The sequence below is a fragment of the Marmota marmota genome, unplaced genomic scaffold (assembly GCF_001458135.2).
Source record: "Marmota marmota marmota unplaced genomic scaffold, marMar, whole genome shotgun sequence".
NCBI lineage: Eukaryota > Metazoa > Chordata > Mammalia > Rodentia > Sciuridae > Marmota > Marmota marmota.
This window is the reverse complement of record NW_026000075.1, coordinates 13,999,122-14,021,124: the sequence shown is the minus strand read 5'-3', so window position 1 is coordinate 14,021,124 and position 22,003 is coordinate 13,999,122. Positions and strand designations below refer to the sequence as shown.

The 22,003-nt window shown below is 37.7% G+C and overlaps 1 protein-coding gene across 2 annotated transcripts in view; it reads left to right on the top strand.

Annotated features, from left to right (window-relative positions):
* Positions 1 to 22,003, top strand: part of LOC107149531 (EGF-like and EMI domain-containing protein 1) — a 613,012-nt gene that overhangs the window by 18,212 nt on the left and 572,797 nt on the right. Inside the window, exon 1 of one of the 2 annotated variants that reach the window (XM_048814349.1) lies at positions 19,967 to 21,248. The exons of the other annotated variant lie outside the window; for it this stretch is intronic. The gene's annotated coding sequence lies outside the window, so the exon portion shown is untranslated. Of the gene's footprint in view, positions 1 to 19,966; positions 21,249 to 22,003 lie in introns of those variants that run through there. 2 annotated transcript variants of the gene reach the window in all.

Genomic DNA, 22,003 nt, shown 5'->3' with positions numbered 1-22,003 from the left:
ATTTATGCAGCTATTAAAAACATTGCTTATGAGGAATTTTAATGCCCTATAAAATGCTTACATTATAATAAGTCAAAAAAGAGGCAGGATACAAATGCCTATAACAGCATGATTTTATATACAAATGTATAAATATAAAGACAGTAAGCACAAAAGGAGGAACATGGATCAAAATATTTTAATAGTACTTATCTCTTCGTTGTGAATTATGGATAATTTTTATTTCCTCACATACAGTTCTCAGTTTTTGCCAACTTTTCTACAATGAACATCTATTGCTTTTTGTTAGAAAAAGTACTTTAAAATTTTTATCTGCCTCTGAAATTATTTTCCAACCCATAACGTATTACCAACCACAGCCACTTGAAGACAACTCTGTCAGAAACCACTTTTAAGCCACCAGTGGCACAAAATTTTATTATATAAAAGAACCTTTATATTATTATATTGAATATTCTATTATACACAAAAGAACCTTTCTGGTTCATTTGTAGTTCAGTAATAATATGTCATCATGTATTCTCCATCTGGGTTGCTCTTACTGCAATGGTCAAATATAGGATAAAGGCAATTTCCTATATTTGAAGGCTGTTGAAGCATTACAGAGGAGGCAGGATGAGGGAGCCATACCACCTTGTGCTATGTTAACTGATGCATGCATATTCAGAACCAAGTAGGCCAGGGACATGGCTTCTTCAGACTGAAAGTAGGTGATTCAGGGTTACAGTCTTATGCCTCCCCCCCCCCCTTATTTTTTTTTCTCTCTCAAAATTCCATTCAAAAATGCCACTCAAACTTTAAGGTGACTTGGCTTTTTAGGTGACACTTACTTCTGAAACAAGTTGCTTACATATAGAAATAGTTTGCTTATCTTGAACTCAATTATCTGGCAGTCTCTATATCTGAAAAATAATTAAGAACCAGGAAGTGAATAACAATAGCAGCATAAATGTGATGGTCAGCTTTTCATTGTTGTGATAAAAAAATACCCAAAAAAGAACAACTTAGGGGAGGAACATCTTATTTTGACTCATGGTTTCAGAGGTCTCTGTCCATGGTTGGCCAACTCCATTGCCCAGGGCCTCAGGTGAGGAAGAACATCATGGTGGAGGGGCTTGTTGGAGGAGATAAGTTCAGCTCATGACATCCAGGAAGTAGAGTGGTGGGGGAAGAGAGAAAGAAAAGGGCCTGGAAAATAAACCATTCCAGGGCCTACCCAGTGAGCTACTTCTGGGTCCCACTTCCGAGTAGTCTATTCAGCCCTTAGTGGATTAATGTACTGATTGGGTCAGAACCCTCATTCCAGTTACTTCCCCAAAGCCCCACCTCTGGACAGTGCTTCATTGGGGTTGCATGAGACTTTGAGAGACATTCCAGATCCAAACCATAGCAATAAATAACAAGAGTTACCTATTGAGTACTTGCTATTGTTTTAAACTTAATGAGTAGGACTTTGCTCATTATCTTATTTATCATCACAACCCTATGCAATATTTATTGCTTTCCCTATTTATAAATGAGAAAATGTAGCCTCAGAGAAGTCAAGTAGCTTGTCCAAGGTCACATAGCTCGTTACCATGGATCTAAAAACTGAACCACATTCTGAAGTCCAAACACACTCTCAACTATTACAGGAAATTGTATGTGTAAATGGATCTCACAAAGTCTGTGCTCTAAAAATGGCACACTTTATATTTCAAGATCCAAAGAAAGGATCCCTCTATTTTACAACTGCTTTTGGCAAATTTTCAAATAACATCTTTCGAAAGAGGAAGAAGGAGCTTCTAAAAGTAGGAATTGATAGCAAAAGTAAGATTTGGCTGTACAGTGATGGTGAGATGGGTTGAAAAACCCAGAATACATTCCCAGGAACTCTAGCTGTGACCTTCTAGGTTGGTTAGGTCAAGGCATCTTGCTCACTTTATTAGGTTCTAACTGTATCAGTATAATAAACATGGAGTTGAATCATGGTATAGATTTAAGTTATTAATAAAAATAAAGGTCAAGTCAATGTAGTTCTAATTTTTTTAAAATTTATATTTTTATTATGGAATTTTTACATTTTATTGTAGGAAGATTAGAAAATAGAAGTGAGAGAAAAATGACAAAACAAAAATATCTTTCAATTTCACTAGCAGAGTCATCCACTATTAACATTTTGGAAGAATGACAAAAGAGAAATATAAATGTAAATACAAAAATGTATGTTAATGTTTAAACAAACATGAAACTGTGCTTTAATTTTAAAAGATCATATCCATTTACTATTCTTGAGTATATTTTAAAGTATATTTGATTATTAAAATAGAGAAATATATAAAACATTTGGGAATGATTTTTTTTCCATTATCTATAAAAACATAAAAACGTGCTTTAAGGAAAAATACACATTAATCCAGAAAATCATTTGATGTGAATCAGTTCATTTCTTAATAATGTATATCAGTGAGGCACCACTGTATCTTAGTTATGTTCATGCCATAGAATTCTCATTATTTTCCTGTATTTACATTAAATATTTAAAAGAAAGCCCCCCCCATATCTTTTATTTATTTATTTATTTATTTTAAGAAAAAAGATCAATACTGAGAGTGACAATTTAAGGGTGTTTTGAAAGGAAAAGAGTATATATTCCCTGGCTGGAGCTGATGTGATTTAAAGCCATCTGCTTCTCTCACTTGAAATGCAGTTAGCTGTGTATCCATCAGCCTACTTAATTCAGGAGGAAAGGCAGGGCCAACTTCCAAAAGCTATGTTTGCATTTGCTATTTCATTTGACAAAGATTTATTGGGCTCCAACTTTGTGTGGATCTTGTGTTAGGTGCTTATGTAGTGGAAAGGTGTAAGACATGCCCTTTGTATTCCAAAAAGTCCAGTCTAGTCATAAAAGACAAATAAACAGGTAATTAAAAATTGGTATGGTGGGTCCATAGAGAGAAGTGAGTGCAGAGGGCTATAGGAGGATGTGGGAAGTAGGAAAGTTTCTTAGGCTATAGAGATGCTCAAGTAAATAGGCAGAGTTAGAGGGAGCCAAAGAAAATGGGTATGTGGGAAGGGGAAGGAGAGTGATGGAAGGAGAGGGCTGCAAGGACAGAGTTTGGGGGCTAGAAGAATGAGCATGCAGTGCTAAGGTCACCGAGATTAGGATATGAGGTGCAACAAGGCTTGAGAAATAGCCGTAGTCTATTCCAGTCACTGGAAATATTGTCAGTGGAGCAAGAAGAGACCAATTGTGATTTAGAGAAATCATTCTGGCTGTTGTGAGAAGGGGCCCCAAGTTGGAATAAGACTGAGATCTGAACAAAGGTGATACAGAGGAAGAAGCTGAACTGATGAAATCACCAATTGCTGGATGTGGGAGGTAAGGGTGCAGAAAAAGAAACATCATTATCTGTGAGTTAGGTGACTGGGTGCATGATGATGTCCTCTGCAAGCAAAGAAGGCTCCAAGGAAACCAAATTGCAAGGATATTACAAAGGTGACGAGTTTGTTTTGGATGTGTTCAGCAGGCAGTTGTATGTATGGAACTTGGGCTGAGAGAGCAATGTCTAGAACAATGATCTGGGGTTATCTGGATGTACAAGTATGAAACCCAAGAAAGGGAGAAGGATCACTCAGGTCATATTTATGTGGGTTCAGAGGTACCCTTGAGAACCACTATAATTTGAGGATTAATAGAGAATAGTAGTTAAGGGCTCTATTTGGGTTCAAATCCTAGTTCCACCACTGAGTAGAGTGAGCAGTGGTCCTGGAAATAAGCATAGTTCCCTTGTTCTTCAGTTTCTATTCTGTAACATGGCCATGACACATAATTGAGTCAAAGGGTGGTTGTAAAACAAATGAGTTAAAACTTTAAAGTATACATAATAGGGTTGGCTCCTGGTAAAAAAAAAGTTGAATAGATATAGCTTTACTATATTGTTAAAATATATACAAGGGGAATTTGGAGAGAGAGAGAGGAAGGGAGAAAACCAGTGAAGAATACAGAATGTGTGTTGTCAAAGATCATAGGGGAACTTTGTGAGCAGAGTCCTAACAATGAAGGCAGAATTTCGAGAAGAAAGGTGAAAGGTATTAAATGTTGCAGGAAGGACAAGCGAAGCAAGATCAAATAGATGTCCTTTCTTTTTAATTAGGAGGTTTTCTGGTGCCCTGGGTGGGATGTGGCTGGGTTCCTGATTCAGTGGTCTAAGAAATGAATAGGAGGAGAGAGTGGAGTGAGCAAGAATAGGCAGAACAGAAGCCAAAGAGTGGGGACAGTGGTGAGAGGGAGAGCAGTTGTGGTTGTATAAGATAATCGGAAACATTTTGAGAAAGTGAAGTAAGAGCCAGTGCAGGGAAGAGAAACAGGCCATGCGTAAGAAGAACCCCTCATTCATTTATCAAAATTTGTCACTATATCCTGTGTCTAGCTAAGTAGATACATGAGGGAGGTGTGGGTATAGATGGTCCTCACTCTCCTGTTCTTATGTTCTGGTGAACTGTAATGTTAGCAGAGGGGCTTCTGCTTCCTTGTGGCTGAGATGCTCCTGTGAGACTGTTGTTTTGATTCAGGGTGGCAGGATCACTGGGTGCTGGCATATGAGGACATCCCAGTCACTTCTCCCACAGGTCAGATCACAGTTCAAGGAGCCTCCTAGAAAAGAGAACTGCCCTTCATGCTGGCTACTCTGTAGTAGTGCTGACCAATCTGTGGCTCTGTAACTTCTGGCCATACTTTTCATATGAGTACTTTGACTTTCAAAGGCAGAGCAGTATATTGGAAAGAACATGAAATTAGATAGCAGAAAATCTGTTTCAGTTCGGTTACTCATTCATTTCAAAATGTGCTTTGAGTACATACTGTATACCTGACAATGTGCTGTGGGTTGGCTGGACAACCGGGTCAGGACAAGTAGGGCACCTGTCAAAAAGAACTTGCATTCCAGTGAGGGAGACCAGCAATTAATAAGCAACCATACTCTGTGGGCAGGACAGAGGTCACCAGGTCTGTCCAGAGAGGCCAGATTCATCTTGCAGTAAAAGTGATTGATTGAAAAGCTGAGAGCTAGGAGTTTAGGCTGGGATTAGCCAGGTGCAGGGGACGGGGGATTAAGAGTTTCCAGGTGGAGGAAACAGTATGTGTGGCGTCATTAACATTATGAAAAGGGTCCCCTATTTCCTGGGCCTGAGAAAAGTTGTGTTAGGTGGGAATATGAAGAACTGCTTTCTCTTACTGGTTAAGTGATACTGGGCAACAGCAACCCTGATCTTCTGTCTCTTCTCTATAGCCAAAAGTAGGTGGAAGGAAACCCTTGCAGGCTGCTGTTCTTAGAATGAATGCAGAAATGTTGGAGAATTACTCCGAGGATCATAGCTCAGGGTGCACTGGGGTGCAGGGAGGGCAAGGGAGAAACAATAATCAAAGAGATCTGTAGGGAAGCTACCAACTCCTGAGATGACTGTGCCAGAAATGTGGATGGAGAAAGGAGTGTTCTGGGAGAAGATCTAGTCGAGAGCCAGCTGCACAATTAACTTGAGAATTCCTGGAAGGTGGGTCATTTGAGAGGGATCATCTGTGATGGAAATGGACAGAGTTTTCTAAAGGAGAAGTTTTAGAGTAGACAGGGCAAGGGACAGGATCTGGAGAGCCAGTAAAGAGACACAAAAGGTACCACACTAGAGAACTCCATGAATTTGGGTTCAGGAATTTTAAAAGAAAGCCTTTTGATGGGACAGAGACTATAGGTCAGTGGTAAAGTGCTTGCCTAGCACTCAGGAGGCCCTGAGTTTGATCCCCAGTACCCACATCCCCAAACCAATAGACCAATCAAATAACAACAACAACAAAAGAGTTTGGAACAAAACAGATTTAACTCTAACTTGGATTTAGTTCTAACTTTCCTTTGATAAATGATCTTTCCAATCTGGTTAATTGGATCAAGTCTCGATTTAACAACAAAGAACTAAAAAGTGTCTGTTGGTGACCTGTCACAGTATACTTGGCAAATTATAGACGTTGCTTTTTTATTTTTTTTTTAGCATTTTTATAGTTTATTTATTTTGCTAGTTTTGATATTAATTTTTTGAAGTTTCCAATATTCTGTATGGGGTAGCAGCACCTTTTTATTCCTTAGCACAGTTTTATTGGGGCAAACTCAGAGAAGATTGGATTCTTATGTGAAGGCTTTTCAGCAATTATTTGAAGTGGAAATGTGTGGAAATTTGGCTCTATTGATGTGCGTTTGAGTTCTGAAAGACGCGAGAGATTCCCGTGAAAATGCACCGCGCGTGTTTGTCAGGAAATGGGTTTGCCCAAAAGAGCACAGCCAATGCCTGGTACGAATTCATCCTTGATCTGCCTGGTGCGAGCTGGGCGGGGCGGCCTGGAATCGATAGGCAATCAGGGGCGCTGCGGGAGCCGCACCGCGCCCCCGCCTCTCCCAGCTCTCCTGGGAATTCAAGGTTTCCTTAGCCTCGGACGAGGCCGCTGCCTGGTTAGCACCAATACTGTCAGAGAGGAAACTTGGGCCTTTAAAACAATGCTGTGTTGGGCTACTCGGATTTGGCTTTGGTTTCATTTTTCTCAGTAGTCAGAGAATAATGTTTCCAACCAGAACATCCTTCCTATTGTGCCCTTCAAAGGACTGATTTATGGTTGCCATGGGAACTAAATTATCAAATTCTGAAAATTAGTATATTTCGGGTCCCTGGAGACCGCAACACCGTTTGTGTGCATGTGAGTGCGTGTGTGTGAAGGAGCAGGACCTATAGAACCTTTTTTTTTTTTTTTTTCCCCATCTAGTGAAACATACATTTTTGGTAAGCGAATTAGGGAGTGTGTGATGTGACACTCCTTTCACTCATTTATTCAGATTTATTGGGTGTCCCCATTGTTGCACTTGTAGGCACACACTAACTGCAGTGCTGAGGGAGACAGGAGGTTACTTTGATGTGGTGACAATTCTTTCCAGTTTCCTTTTTAATGTAAAATGAATGATTTTCTCACAGACACAGGGATAAATAGGTTCTCTCTCTCTCTCTCTCTCTCTCTCTCTCTCTCACACACACACACACACACACACACACACGTTTCTCACCCTGTATGGGGACTTTTGGCCATTTGATTGATTTTGAACAATGTCATGGTTTTCCCCTCTGGAGTGCTGTGTTGGTGTAAGGGGTTTGAATAGGTAGGTATGGACACCAGTTTCCCCGAGTTTATTCTAAAACAATGTAAAACTTTTTATTCCCCAAGTCAGGAGTCACTGGTTATCACTGCAAGGATGAGGACATAGCATCTTCCTGCCTTCCCTCCCAAGGACTTCTGTGTCCAGGAATACAGGGAACTCAGAGTTGCATTTCTCTGATGGCTTTGCAATGTTCCCCCTTCTGCTGTCACTCTCCCCTTCACACCCTGCTCCCTGCATCACCCTCCCCCACCCTGATACTGTTCCTTATTGGAGGATGAGGGTCTTGTTTCAGCCTCCCTTGGAGTGGGATGTCACTACCTCTCCCAAACACACCCTCCATCTTGTACATTTTTATGCCTATGGTCAAAGGATTTTCTTCCTCCGTGGTGTTTGCTGTTTGGCCCATTCACTTCTTACCTGGCAGTCTTCCTTTGTTCTGCAGAAGTTGCTTACCTGCATTTTAGTTTACATAACTCCAAGGAACATGTTTCATGATATTAGTTTGTTTTTTTTTTTGTCTTCAGTCCTTGACTCAGTTTTGTTTTGCACTCCACAAACACTACTTGAAATAAAAGATCCAGCCTCTGACCACTCCTTGACATCTTCCTTTTGGTCATCTGGTCCAAACCATCTGCATTTCCTATCTGAATTATTATAACCTCTTAGCCAACCTCTTGCTTTAAGCCTCTTCCTATTTTCTTTAACCTAGTCCTAAAGTTCTTCTGTTAAAATGTCAGTATTTTTAGTGTGTGTGTGTGTGTGTGTGTGTGTGTGTGTGTGTGTTTGTCTATCACAAAACCCTCCATTTGGTTCTCATGTGACTCAGATTAAAAGCCAATGTTTTCACTGTGTCCCACAGGCCTTGTGTGGTAAAGTACCCCCACCACCCCAATCCCCCCCCCAATAACCCATGTCTCTGCCTTCCTCTCTGACCACTGTCCTCCAGGTTCACCCTACTTGAGGCACACGCAACTTCTGGTGAGGAATTCTCCTGTCTCAGGGCTTTGGAGCTTGCTGTTTCTTCCACCTTGGACAGCTTTCCCTCTGGACATGTGCTTACTCTGTCTCATCTTCTTCAGGTTCTTGCTCCAATGCCACTTTTAAAGGGAAGCTTCCAATTCCCCCAAAACCTTACTCTTCCCTTTCTCTCTTCCCTATTTCATTTTCTTCCCATAGCACTTGAAATAATCACATCATAATATGCTTTGCTTATTTAATTTATTTATTTGCTCTTTATTACTTTTGTCCATTTTGTTCATTGTTGTATCCCAACATTAAAAAAAGCTAGTATATAGTAGTTGCTAATAAATTACTTGCTGAATAAATAGATGAATTTAATTGTTGTATACTGCTTTGCATAGTGGTGTCTGTTTCTTCTAGGACTAGCTGTTCTGTGCCTATTCAAGAGTTAATGATATATTAATCACCAACTAGGATCCATCATCCCTAACACCAGTGGAATGCCCACTCCCATCTGTGGGGAGTCCACTTTCAAGAAAGGAGTCAGTTAACTACAGGACATGGCAATAAGTGCAGTGAGACAAGAAAACTCAGTATCTTGGGAACAAAGGGACACAAATTTAGCCACCATCTACGAAAGCTTGCTAGGTTCCTAACCATTACTCTTCTATTTTTCTGATGAGAAAATACAGGTTTTGGTGAGCTAACATGAGTTTCCCAAGATGATATGATCTGCAGGTTAGAAAGTTAAGGCTGGACTTGTCCAGTCCTTTGCCTGTACAATATCAGATGCTACATTACTTGTTTATTGGGAGGAGTGTTTAACTCTTACAAACACCTATTTGCTTTTTTCCTAATGGTCCTAGAGGCAGAGAAGAAGAGATTGCATAAATTCGTATGATTCTTTCTCATCATTAAATATTCTGAGGTATTGTGTCAAGATCATCATGAATGAGAGCAGTAGGGACTCATCTTTCTAGAGTCCTCTTTGTGAAGGCTCCTGGTCCACAGGCAAAGCTTTAATGCTTTCTTTTCTGTATACTCATAGTTCTCACGTCCATATTCCTATCAGATTTTGTATAAGTGTATGATTATTTAGATCACTCCTTTATCAGATTAGAGAAGACCTTGAAAGAGAGTTTTTTTTTTTTTTTTGGTCTTGATTATCTCTGTGCCCAGTACCTCTGAAAATGTTTGTTGAGGAAACAAGTCCACAGGAAGAATCTACAATTTAAGCTATGAATCTTTAGAAAACATTTGCGGCATGGATGAAACTGTAGTGTCTCTTAATCTCTAATTGCATCAAGGAGTTGGATAGCAAAGGAAAATTGCGTTTGCGAACCATCTATTCAAAGCTGGACAGTGACAAGATATAGGAAAATTGATTTCTGAAGTGGAAGAGCTGATGACATTTGGAAAAAGTCAAAGAAACATGATTCATAATTAGGATCCACAAATTGCTTTAAAATTTACCAAGTGTCTTCACAAATATTGTTTAATTATTACAAAACTCAATGAGATAGAAAGAGAGAGGAGAGGAGACTATCTTATTTTTACAGATGAAGAATCTTCAAACAGGTTAGGTGAAATTTTATTGTTTGTTTGTTTGTTTATTTATTTTTGGTACCAGGAATTGAACCCAGGGGCTCTTAACCACTGAGTCACATCCCCAGCCCTTTTTATCTTTTGAAACAAGATCCTGCTAAGTTGCTTAGGGCCTTGCTAAATTGCTGAGGCTGGCCTTGAACTTGTGATCCTCCTGCCTCAGCGTCTTCACTGTCTGGGATTATAGGCATGTGCCATCACTGTCAGCTAGGTCAACTTTGATCTGAAACATGTCACTCAGTTAAATTGTGGAGACTACATGCAGAACTAAAATATTTTGATTCTAAATTCTGTTTATTTCCCACTATATCATGTTCTTTCCATAATATTAAACTTTTTCATCAATAAGATAATGTAGGCTCTGTTGTATAGTCTCTATTCTTGCTATATACAAAAAATGAGTTTTTTATTGTTTGTTTCATATTTTTCTACAACATGCTTTGGCTTATCACTTAATAAGATCATGGAATGCACGTTAAGCCACGTTTTATATTTTACTGATCTTTCCTCTATTTCACTGAATAACTTGAAGTGCTTTAGAATAATCTTATACAAAATCCAGATGCATGCAACAATTTTATAATTCTAGAAAATGTTTTTATGTTCATCATTTGAGCTGTCTTGAATATCATGACCTTTCAAAGGCTTGTGGTTAAACCCAAAGTAACATACTCCCAATGCTATTTTCTCAAGAAGCTATTAGCATGAGATTTATATATGATAGAGGGTAATTGTAATCTTTGCACATGGATACTAGTAATATGAAGTAGCAGATATTAATATGAAAAATGACAGCTTCTTCAAAAAACATCAAGTGAACTTTTGACTTAAAGTTAATACAATAAGCCTTCAGGGACAGTAAAGACCAGCTACAAAGTCCTGTTCCACACCTGCATATTTAAATCAACTGAGTCTGGTTTCCCTCCAGCATTACAGTTTCATTGATTATAGTTCTAATTTTTCTTTGCACTTCATCCAAGTTTCCAGACAATCCAAAGTGGTTAGATGATTGATCTGTGTATATTTGTTGATTGATTGCATTTATCACAAACCACAATGGAAAAAGTTGTCATCAAGATCTCGATTAAATAATATACAAGCTGCCATGAACAAACATCTCATAGTTGAATTTTAGCTCAATACACTGGGATGCAGTTTTTCATTTCATATTGATTGGACAGTCTAGTGATTGCAGATAGGGTTTGAAAATAGTTCTCTAGAGAAATTCTATCCTTACCAGTGTCTGTGCAGGTAGGTTTATCTGTGAAGCAAGGTGAGAGTGCTAGGAAGGTTCATGAAGTAACTATTGATCTGGCATCTGGAATTTAGTTAAGATAATTTTTGGAGAGTATAGCAACCTCTATTCAGATTGTAAAATAACATAAACTGAGACATTATTTATAGATCATGGTTAAATAGTAATGCTGGCTTTATCTGCCATCCTGGCTTAGTAAAGACAGAACTAAATTTCTGCTCTTTTCCCTTGTGGTTAAAAGGGAAGGGCAACGCCCAAACCCTGTATCAAGTCAGTGTTCCTTCTTAGGGATGCTTTTCCCATCAAAGGCACTGTCCAATATGGGAAAACTAACTGTGTATAGTGATGGTGATGTAGGACACGATGTATCCACTTGGTAGAGTTTTTGCAGGCATTGAAAATTTTACTTACAAATTCTCTGCAGCATGAAAATTGCTTTGATATGTGATAAGTGAAATTTGTTTTTTGTAGATAAAATTATAGATAACCTACTGTCATATTTTGCCATAAATATGTATATGAAAGGAGATTTAGGGAAAAATAGTAATCACTTGTTGGCTCTTATGATCAACATTCTGTAGATGAGAGGACCAAAGTTCAGCGCGGCTAATCTTTGATTGACTGGAGGCTTGGCCTGATCCCAGCGTGTCTGCTTCTAAACCTCATGCCTTTAACATAATATTGAACTCACAGAATTGCTTCTGCATTGAAAATATAAATATATTTTATAAGGAAAATCCAGAATCCACCATTCAAATATTTTTCTTTGACTTATTTTGTTCGGCTTTTTAATACTTTATTATTTTGTTTCTTCTTCATTTATTCTTCCCTTCCCTCTCCTATCTTGTACATCTTCTCCATACTTTCAGTTTTCGATTAAATGGAATGATATTTCTATTAAGACTAATTTGAGTGACGATTATAATCAACTCTCTGCCTCAGTTCTGGACTGTCCTCTCTCAACCTTGACCATTGTCTCTTGGAAGCCCCCTGCCCTTTCAGGTTCTCGATTGAGGCTACTGGAAGTAGCCAAGGGAATATGCAGACCCTCTTTTGGTGGTGATGTGCATTGAGTCTCATAATATTTTAAATTTGGACAATTGGAAATGGCTGCTCCTGCTCTTGAACTCTTGTTTGTGAGTTGTCTTTCCTGAAGGTAATGACTGTGTGGAGCAAAGTTAACTGTTTCTAGAGGGTTCACACTAATTTGGCTTTTAAACATTTTAAGCAGAGAAACTATTGCCCCTGGCCTATTAGGTGTAATGGATAGAGGTGCAAGATGCTGGTGTTTATCTCATGTTTTCAATTAACATGTTTGTTTTTAGGGTGTCTTTTCTTCTCTGACATTTCTCCCTCTGGACTCAGCAAGTTGTGAATCGCTGGCGGTCCTGCCAGGAGAACATCCTTTGAGAGAGGGCTTGGAGATGTGAAGAGACTCAGGAGATCTGGGGAGATGTTAATTAGTAGAAGTAGATAAATGGCCTGTTTATTGGCATGCGCATTTTAATGCTGTTTTTTTTTTCCTTTTTTTAAATGAAGAAGTAGAGAATGTGCTTGTGCTTAAATGTAGTGTCAAGTTTCCTATATTCCTTTGGGTGCTGGTATATCTTCCCTGATTGCAGAAAATGTGTTCAAAAGAATTTGTATCTCTTGAGAATGTCCCTCCTCCGTTATTGCTTTTTATTGTTGCTGCAGCACCCTCTACAGAAACAGTATCTGAACAGTAATAATATTTTATAATCTGCAATAGTAACCATACTGATTTAGTTGCAAAAAATTACACAGAACTGGAATTAAAGAAACGGAGTTGCCCATCATTTGCATAAAACTCTTTTTATCCAGAAGCATAAAAATTTAGAGTGACAGAGCAGGAAGGAACCTTTAGAATACCTCTCCATTCTTATCTTCAAATGGCCTCTCACTTAAGACAGCTCAAGAAAATGAAATGCTGGCCTATTTTGGAAGCTGTTGAAATTATTTTCAAAACTTTTGCTACTATCCTCCTTTAAAAATATGCTAAATCATGGCAGTTTTCTTATTAGTATTTTACTTAATCTCTTGTGGCAGAATATCCTATTCAAGGGTGGCACTACGGAACGTGCTATGGAGTGATGGGCATGAACTCTGGGGCTTGACCTCTGGGTTCAGATTGTGACTTTGCCACTTCCCATTTGTGAAGTTAACTTCACTTAGCCATGGTATTGTCTTCTCTAAAGTTGGGTAATACTGGTTGTGAAAATTTAATCAAGTGTTACATATAAGAAATTTAGAACAGTGTCTGTACATAGTAAGCACTTAATTGGGTTATTGTTATTGGGTTAGATTTACAGTTATGAAAAGAAGAAGATGATCTGTAGTCTGGAAAGAGTAGAGCAGCAAGTGAGAGGGAATTGAAGCTCAAGATGTCAAGAGATAATAAGAAAGCCCCGATGCAAAGCTTTCTAGTCTTAGACTAATTACATTCCAGATTACTGAGATAATGTGCATATGTTATAATAGAACCATTTTTGGCAATCTGTATGGAAGCTTTGAGATATTTCTGAAGTTAGGCAAGCAATGAATGATATTTTCAAGAGCCATACAGCAAAGCCTAATAATAGCATTGTGTACATGATGGAGCAGTATTGACTTGATTGTAATACTGTTAGCTGGATTTACAGATTTAGACTAATACAATTACAGTGCTAGCTCATGAGTCATGAAGAATTTTTGTTCTATCAGGAATTCAAAGGCATTTATAGTAAGAATACTAATAATAACAACCAAAAAAAGAAAAAAAAGTAGAAAATTGTCACTACGGAGTGGAAAAACCAAGCTGTGACATCCTAAAATCTCATATACTTGCTACCATTGAACTTCAGATTTAACCCTAAGGATCTTGAAAGCTAAGATGACAAGGAAGAAGTGATTAGTTGCTTTACTGTTCTCTAAAGAGGAAAGCAAGATAGTTTCTCAGGAGTTAATTCTTCCTTGTGAAGATTTTTAATAGAGATTAATCACATGGGACCAAAGATGATGAGCACTGATTTCACAGGCAATTCCTTCAACAAAATTGTTAAAGCAAATGTTCTCTTTTAAAGTAACCTTGGGGGAAAAGTGTAAAGGTTATCATTAAGTATCAGTTCAGTAAAGACACTCTTGGTGAAGAATAAACTAATGTGACCTGAGCACAGAAACTTCATGAGGTCATGCTTGATCCTTGTGTAGTTTGGAGTACCAAACCATTCACTCTGTATACAGTAGTGTTCTTCTAGTCACTTCTCTTGGCAAGAACTTAAAAAGAGCTGGGTTATAGATTCTAATTCGAGAAGTAAGAAAAGTAGGAGTATTCTAGTTTGGGAGTTTTAGCTGGACTAGCATGCTTTAGAAATCAACTAGGAAGCTAGTAAAATCAGTTTCCTATCAGGAAAACCAGAAAGTATTTCATTAGGGGTGTGTTGGGGTGCTTGGCTTCTGGGGAAAAGGAAAGTGTGAGGAATGTGAGATTAAGCAGCTCGGTTTTGTCCATTTTTACATGTTGGGGTTTTGCAGAAGACTTAGTATGGCAAAGAATAAAAGAGGTCATTTTGCTTAGGAATGTTTGCGAACTATTGTCATATTGAATGGCTATAGTGATTTTGGTCTCATTTCTTATAGCAGTAAAAAAATCCACATTAAATTCTCACAGATTGGTTTGTTTTAATAAGAACCTTTCCTGAAGATCTAGCCTGGTGCTTTAGTTGCAGTATATATTTTTAAGAATAGGAAAATAAGCAAACAAATAAATAAATAGATACCATTTGCTGTTTGAAGAAAAATTTTCAAATACATTGATTTTAGCTTTAGAGTAATTAATACTAATTCATAAATCCATAATCCATTATTTTTTTTTACTTTGGCTAGAAAAGAGAACAAATTATATTTTGAGACCAATGTAGGAAAAAAAAAATAAAACCTTATATGAGCATACAGAAGAATAATTATTTTTCTAATTTCTGTGGAAATGGAGAATGCTTCCAGTTCATCTAATTATTTATGACAAACTTAAGACACTAAAACATAGTTATGCTCCAAGCAAGTGGAGCTCATTTGTTCTGTTTTGATAACCTTGATTATTCCAGTGCATAAAAATGCAAGTTTTGCAAAAATAGTCAATAATGGGATTTCCATATTGATATCAAACAGCTTAGGTCATAGCTAGTTTCTGTCTCTAGCATCAGTGCAATTTAAGGTACATAAAAAGGTGACTTTAATCTATATTGAAAGGGCAAATTATCAGTAAATAATAAGGCCTTTATTTCCATCTCTCCCCTATAGTCGAAAATAGAACTTTAAAGTATTTTGAGACTGAAGAAGACATGTCATGGATTTGAGGGTCCTTTACCCTTCCAGGAACTTATGTTTCTAATCCTACAATTCAATTAGAATATGACCACCATTAAATTTATTTGTAATCCAGAAGGATGGACATGGTTAATGTCAGGGCAGGTGGCAAAAAGAAAGGGTACTTTCCTGGGAAACCTCATGTATAGTCTGCAAGTAAATAGATACAGGGAGCTCAGTGTATAAGGGGTTAGGAACATGGGAAAATGGTTGATTATAAATTAATAAAATGAAACATTCCCTTTTGGCTAGTTGGAATATATAAAAATATAAGTAAGAAAACACAAATAACCTATGAACCTAATTTGTAATGATCATTATTAATTTTTGGGTGAGTGAATTTTTAACTAGAATCTTTATATGTGAACTGGAAAAAGGTATCTTTTTCTATTTTTTAAAAAAATGAAGATTAGATTTAATTACTGTTTTGTATCTGTTGCTTTTATTTAACTTTTAATCATGAGTATTTACCCATGTCAAATGTTATTTGAAAATACTCTCTTTTAGGGCTGCAAAGTATTTTATCTTAAAGTTGTACTATAATTTAGTAATGTTACCTAATTATTAATATTTTGAGTCATTTCTAAATTTTGACTCTTTTAAGATGTGATAAATGACTTTGTACTTCAGTTTTTGAGCTCAAGATTTCTTGAGGATGAATTTATGTTAGTGAATTAATGAGTCAAGTTTTCAGGGGTTTTGGTATGCATGTCTGTGTCTGTGAGTGTATATTTGTGTATTCACATTGTCCTTCTGCAAAAGTGTGTCAATTAAAATACCACCAGCAATATATTAGATTTTATTTCTCTTCTGTAACATTTATGACAACAATACCTGAAATCTAAAAAAATATATATATGTGTTATGTTTGAGTATGTGTGTATAGTTTCTTTCAGATATACTGATTTGCTGTGTGGCAAGTAAATAGAAAATAATTACATCATTGAGATGCCTTTTGCTTTATTAACTTTGGAGAAATCATGAGATCTTTTATTTTTATCTTTTAATGTTTTTATGAAATGACATTCAGTGTGTTTGGGGTTGGTTATGAAAACATAAAAAGTTAGAGGGAATTGGCACCTCAATTAGTGTTGAATTGGTACTTTGGACTTAAGTACCAATCAGGCAGAGTGTGTGAAGTGGTGTGAACATCAGGGCTTCTCACTTAAATGGATATTCCAAATAGGATGGTTGGGCACTTTGATTGGGTGAGAGGAACATCACCTGGGGAATCATGCCTTTGCTCAGTTGTAGAATATAAATCAGATTATTTTTCAGGGGCTTAAGTCTATCAAACTGGCATTGTTCTTTATTCAGAAGATGGATAGGTGATTAGAGGGCTCATCCTCAGAGGGCTAGTGTGATCAAGACACAGCAAGTGAGTAAAACATGTACTCCATTTTAATGGATCTCAGGAGTTATAAGTAGGACTTTATGAGTCATCAGCAAAGTTTCTTCTCACTCTATTCTAAATGTCCTATTGAGAAAAGTACCAGCTTCAGATCACTTTTTCTTTTCCTCCAAATTAAAGAAAGAGAATTGATTAGTTCAGCATTCTAGAAGGATCCTTTCGTAACCATGTCATGCTTAAGGCACATAAGGCAAGAAGGCTTCTCTACCTGGTGATAGATGATCCATGGTCCTTTTATGTACTTCTCTGTCTCATGTGCACATTTCATGAGGTCTGTACAGTGTCTTTATTAAGGTTGGTATGGAATATGAGAACATGATATTAGTTGGACAGTTCAAGTGTTCTGCTAATACGTGTAAGTATCCTGGACTAGTGAGCTTTTTGGATTTCCCTGCGGAAGGTGAAATCTTAAGGGAAGCTGGTCACACCACCATATTGTGTGAAAGGCTGGATTAGCAACTGTAAGTTTCCAAGCTTAAAGCCAAATCTTTCAATCCTTCATAGGCTTTTGAAACAAGATATCAGCTTAGAAAAGATAACTGTGCTGGAAGGATAAAAGAAATAAGATGTCACTGACGGAGACAAAAGTGTATGTACTCTTGTTTTCTAATGAATAAATAATATAAAAGACAATATCATCCAAAAGAAAACCAAAATAGTGTCAAGAGTTTCTTGGGACATACCTTGAAGATCCTCCCCCGACAAATTATACTGAAGAACAGTGTTATGCTTCATGCCTAGCAATAGAAAAGGAGAGAACAGTGTTTTTAGCTTGCAGTGTGAAAAATTTTAGGTGGGTTACAGGAGTCACGTTGCGGTAGGATTGTTAAAACTTTGGAAAGGAGAGAGACTGTTCAAGCCCAAAGGTGGGAGGCAGCGGTGCAGTCACCAGAGGTTCTGCATGCATTGCAGTCTTTAGAAAGCTCTTGGCAAAGGTTATATGAAAAGTGGCTGGAAAGTCATGGCTACAGAAAATTGTGTGGAGCCTTATTAGAATGTATGAGGAATAGCAAAAAACCACACCTAGGCCAAGAAGGTCGGGGTGGAGGCCTTTCAGGGACAGTGGAAGAGGGAAGTGCTGATGCTTATGAAAACAGGGAACAGTCACCGAAGGCACTGTCTAGACAAGAAAGCACCCTGTGAAAAACATACAAAGGGAGGAGACTTCAAATGTGAGCTTGTGTTGTTTATAGGAGGTATGTGATGGTAGAAATGTTTCCATTAGGCGGGTGGAAAATATGAATAAAACGTAAATATCTATTTTATTTAAAACATTTTGAATTACTATCTAGAAGAGTATTAAATAGTGATAGACTCTCAATTGACTGAGATGTTTATATGCTTTCAGAATGAAGGATAAAAATCAATGGTCTCCAAGAATCAACTCTTACGATTTCCTGATGATTTGAGATTGATTGTTGCTGTGTGTGTGTGTGTGTGTGTGTGTGTGTGTGTGTTACAAGGTTCCCAGGGCATATGATAATGAGTAAACAAATTTACTAAGCAACTACTCTTGGAAAAATCATGGGATATAAGGTATTTTGACAAGACATGGTATTTTTTTAAAAAAGGAACTTGTAATATTTACAGGGGATTTGATGGTAACAGATCTGGTGAAGTTTGCATGGGAAATGCACAGTGACTCCTGAGAAGACAGAGCAGGCAACAGTAACTTTGGACCATAGAGGACATTTAAGGCCTTCCTGGAGGGAGGGCCTTTGGGCTGAACCTTGAAGGGTGGGGGGGATATGGGGCTTTTGACTGATGGAGATGGGCAGGTGGAGAGGCAGAGGTCTTGGGCACAGAGAACGTAGATGGTAGTGCAGTAGTGCATAGAAGCTGGTATGTGTGATGTGCTAACTGTTTTGTAAAAAGGTTTTGAGGAGGAAAGGGCACCATTGGAGGTTTAGGAGATGACCTTGGGAGATGAGAAGACCAAAAGACCAGTTTGGCAGCTGAGAGAGGACATCTGCTCATCCTAGGTGAACAACTTAGAAAATGAAAATGAAAGCTCATGAAAGAATTTGGGAAGGAAGGCTTGGATGGGTGAAATGGGAGAACTCATATACACTGAGACAGCAGAATGATTGGTCAATGCTGAGACCACTGAAAAACAGAAGAGAAGAAAAGGATACTGAAAAGTAGGCCCTTGGACTCAGAGCTTGCTTATCTTCTGACTCCTTTTTTTTCCTTCCCATTCCTCCTTCCATCCTATCCAGTCCCTAGTTGGTACTTATCTCTGTGCAAGATAAGGTAATGAAAGGAAATAAAAACATAGAAAAAATATCCCTCTGACCTTTAAATGTCTACCATCTAGTTTGGGGAGTAGGATCTATCCATACATATGAAAGAGCACCCACCGTTATAGACAGTATAACCACTGTGTGAATTCAAAGGAGAAAAATGAGGTGTTGGGGCCTCCGTCCTGCAGAAGCTAATCTTTAAGGTGCAAATATGCAAAGCATACTCTTTCAGTGGTGTATCAGGTAGTAAATGAGGTCAAGCTCACCAATTCTTGTTCCAGTTTGCTATTAACAGATTTCTCTTTCAGGTGTTCTTGAAGTTGTTAGCATGTCTTCATGTGTTGTCACCCTCATATCCAGAGATCAGAGGAATATTAAATAAGTTTGCGACAAGCGATTCCTGCCCTCTTGTTATTTATTAAGATTCCTTACCCCTAGGAATTATTTTGCAGATGCTTCTTTTTTGAAAGCTTTTCTGCATTTCAATTTTTTTTTTCTGTTGAACTAGCGAATAGGGTGACTTTTCCAATTAACTGAACCCCAACTTTCAAATAAAGCATTCCTTGATGAAGCAAAGTCTGCAAATGATTTCAGAGTCGGATTTGTCCTTATAGTAACTTAGCATAGGATTCAAGCTTCAGATTTCACATCTGGGAGTTGTGAACTAGAATATTTAAACAACTACCCTACACACTTCCTTTCTTTAAAGGCTCGGACATTTCAGTAGAAGCTATAAGACTTTATTCTTGGACTGCAGCTTTCAAATATCCTAAAAGAATCTAAATGGGCTGGTTATTTTGCACTTCTCTCTTAATAGCACCCAGGAACAAATACTGGTATCTTTTGTTGCCATCTGTTTTCTAGTTTCTAGGTCTATTTTTATTTAATGTTTCTATTCTGTTAAAAATTCAATTCTATTTATAAAAAAAGTACATATAGCTGGCAATATGAAATATGTTTGCATCTCCTTTTGCTTTATGAGACAAATTACTTGATCATTTTGGAAGACATAGTGATTTGTGAAATTTGAATGTGAAATCTAAAAGCCAAGGGAGGAAAGCAGTCAGAGTATTTGCCAGAAGGAAGATGCCTTGCTGCTCTTTCCAAGGCCAGGGGTGAGAGCCCCTTGACAGGGAAGCCTCCTTATGGCATCTGATCTCCTGATTCTCACTTGGGGCACCCACGGACTTCACTCGAGTTACTGTCTTCAGCAGTGATCCCGGTGGGGTACTTGACGACATTTTTTTCCCCATATTTTTACTCTTTCGAGGCTCAGTTCTCTAATTAAAGTTGGTGTTTTGGAAAAAGAGAACATGAATTCAGAATATGGTAATAAATTATATCCTTGCCTCAGATGGAATTAAAATGACTTCAGACTTGAAATTTCCCTGCCTCTGAAAACTTAATTTGATATTTTCTGTTACACACCAAGTAGTGATTTGCAGAGGCGCAGACTGTAAGATTAATTGAGGCAGCCATCTCTTCTGGCTCATCTAATCTTACATCTAATTATCTGATCATCTGAATCGCAAATACAGTAGTTAAAGGGTATCTGTTGAAAGGGCAGCCTTAAAATGTAAATATTAAAAAGAAGCACTCTGGTTTTCAGGAGGCAGACGTGTAGACTTGTAATAGCCCTCAAGTTATTCATGGCATTAGGTCAGCAGGTCACACGAAAACGTGGTTACATTGCTCTATTACTAAAATGTGAAGATACTTCTGAAGTCTGTACTAGGCTTGTTTTGACAATTAACCTCCATTAGTATTCTAGACCACATAAGAGCAAAACTCTTAAAAGGCTCTCTTTTCATGAATGTACTGTCAAATTGACTTCATCATTTAAATAGGACTGTAGTCACAGTAAATGATGAGTTGATATTTATACAAAGCATAACCTTAATTAAAATATTATGAGCAATTAAACCTAGTGTTCACGGAATTATTGTGCATTTATATGTAACAGAGTAAAAACATTGCATAGGACTGTTAAGCTTTTTGTATGAATCTAATTAACTTTGACAGGCTTTGGGCTTTTCTCCCTCTTATTTTTAGAAGTGCTGTAGATAAATGTACTTGCATCTGGAAAACTTCAAACAGTTTTGATCAGCATTTCAGGTCTGATTTAAAATATATGTCTTGAGACGCTGTCTTAAATACAGAATTGATAGACATGTAGTGTATCACTTTTTGTAGCAGGAAGGCGGATGTGGCAAAGAGATCAGCTGTAGGCTGGAGCCCAGGTGGGTATTGTTTTTTGTCACAATTTAATGTCAGGTGGTCATGTCTGTGAACAGGTCTTTATATATTTGGCTCTGGTTGAAGCTGGGGATGTGAAAAAGTAAATTCACACTGCCGATACCCTGCAAGGCAATTAGGAGGGACATATTTCTCTTCATCTTTATACTTCTGCAGCTTTCAGAGAACAGAGGCACCATAAGCAAATCCAGGTTTCCATGGAACCCCAGTGTCTTCCTGTTTTCATAAGTGCTGTGGTTTGAATGCCACCTCCAACACTCATGTTGAAATTTAATTGCCATTGAACTAGTATTAAAAAATGGGACAAATATGAAAAAAAATACTCCCTCCATGTCTGAGGTTTGACTTTCCATGATTTAGTTAAACACAATCAATTTAGTTAAACACAATCAAATTATTAAATGGAAATTCCAGAAATGAACAATTATAAGTTTTAATTTGTGCCCCATTCTGAATATAGTGATGAAATTTCCTGCCATTCTACTCTGTCCTGCTCAGTTTGTAAATCAACCATTTGTCCAGTGTATCCACAATATATATGTTACCTGCCTGTTTATTCACTTAGTAGCTGTCCTGGTTATTAGATTGACTGTCATAATATTGCAGTGCTGATGGTCAAATAACTCCTACATAGTAGTCTAAACACTGTGTCAAAAAGCCTATGTCATTCACCAAGACTTTGTCTTTTCATACGTATTTTATCATCTCTCATCCACAAGAAGGAAAGGGTTGAGTACAG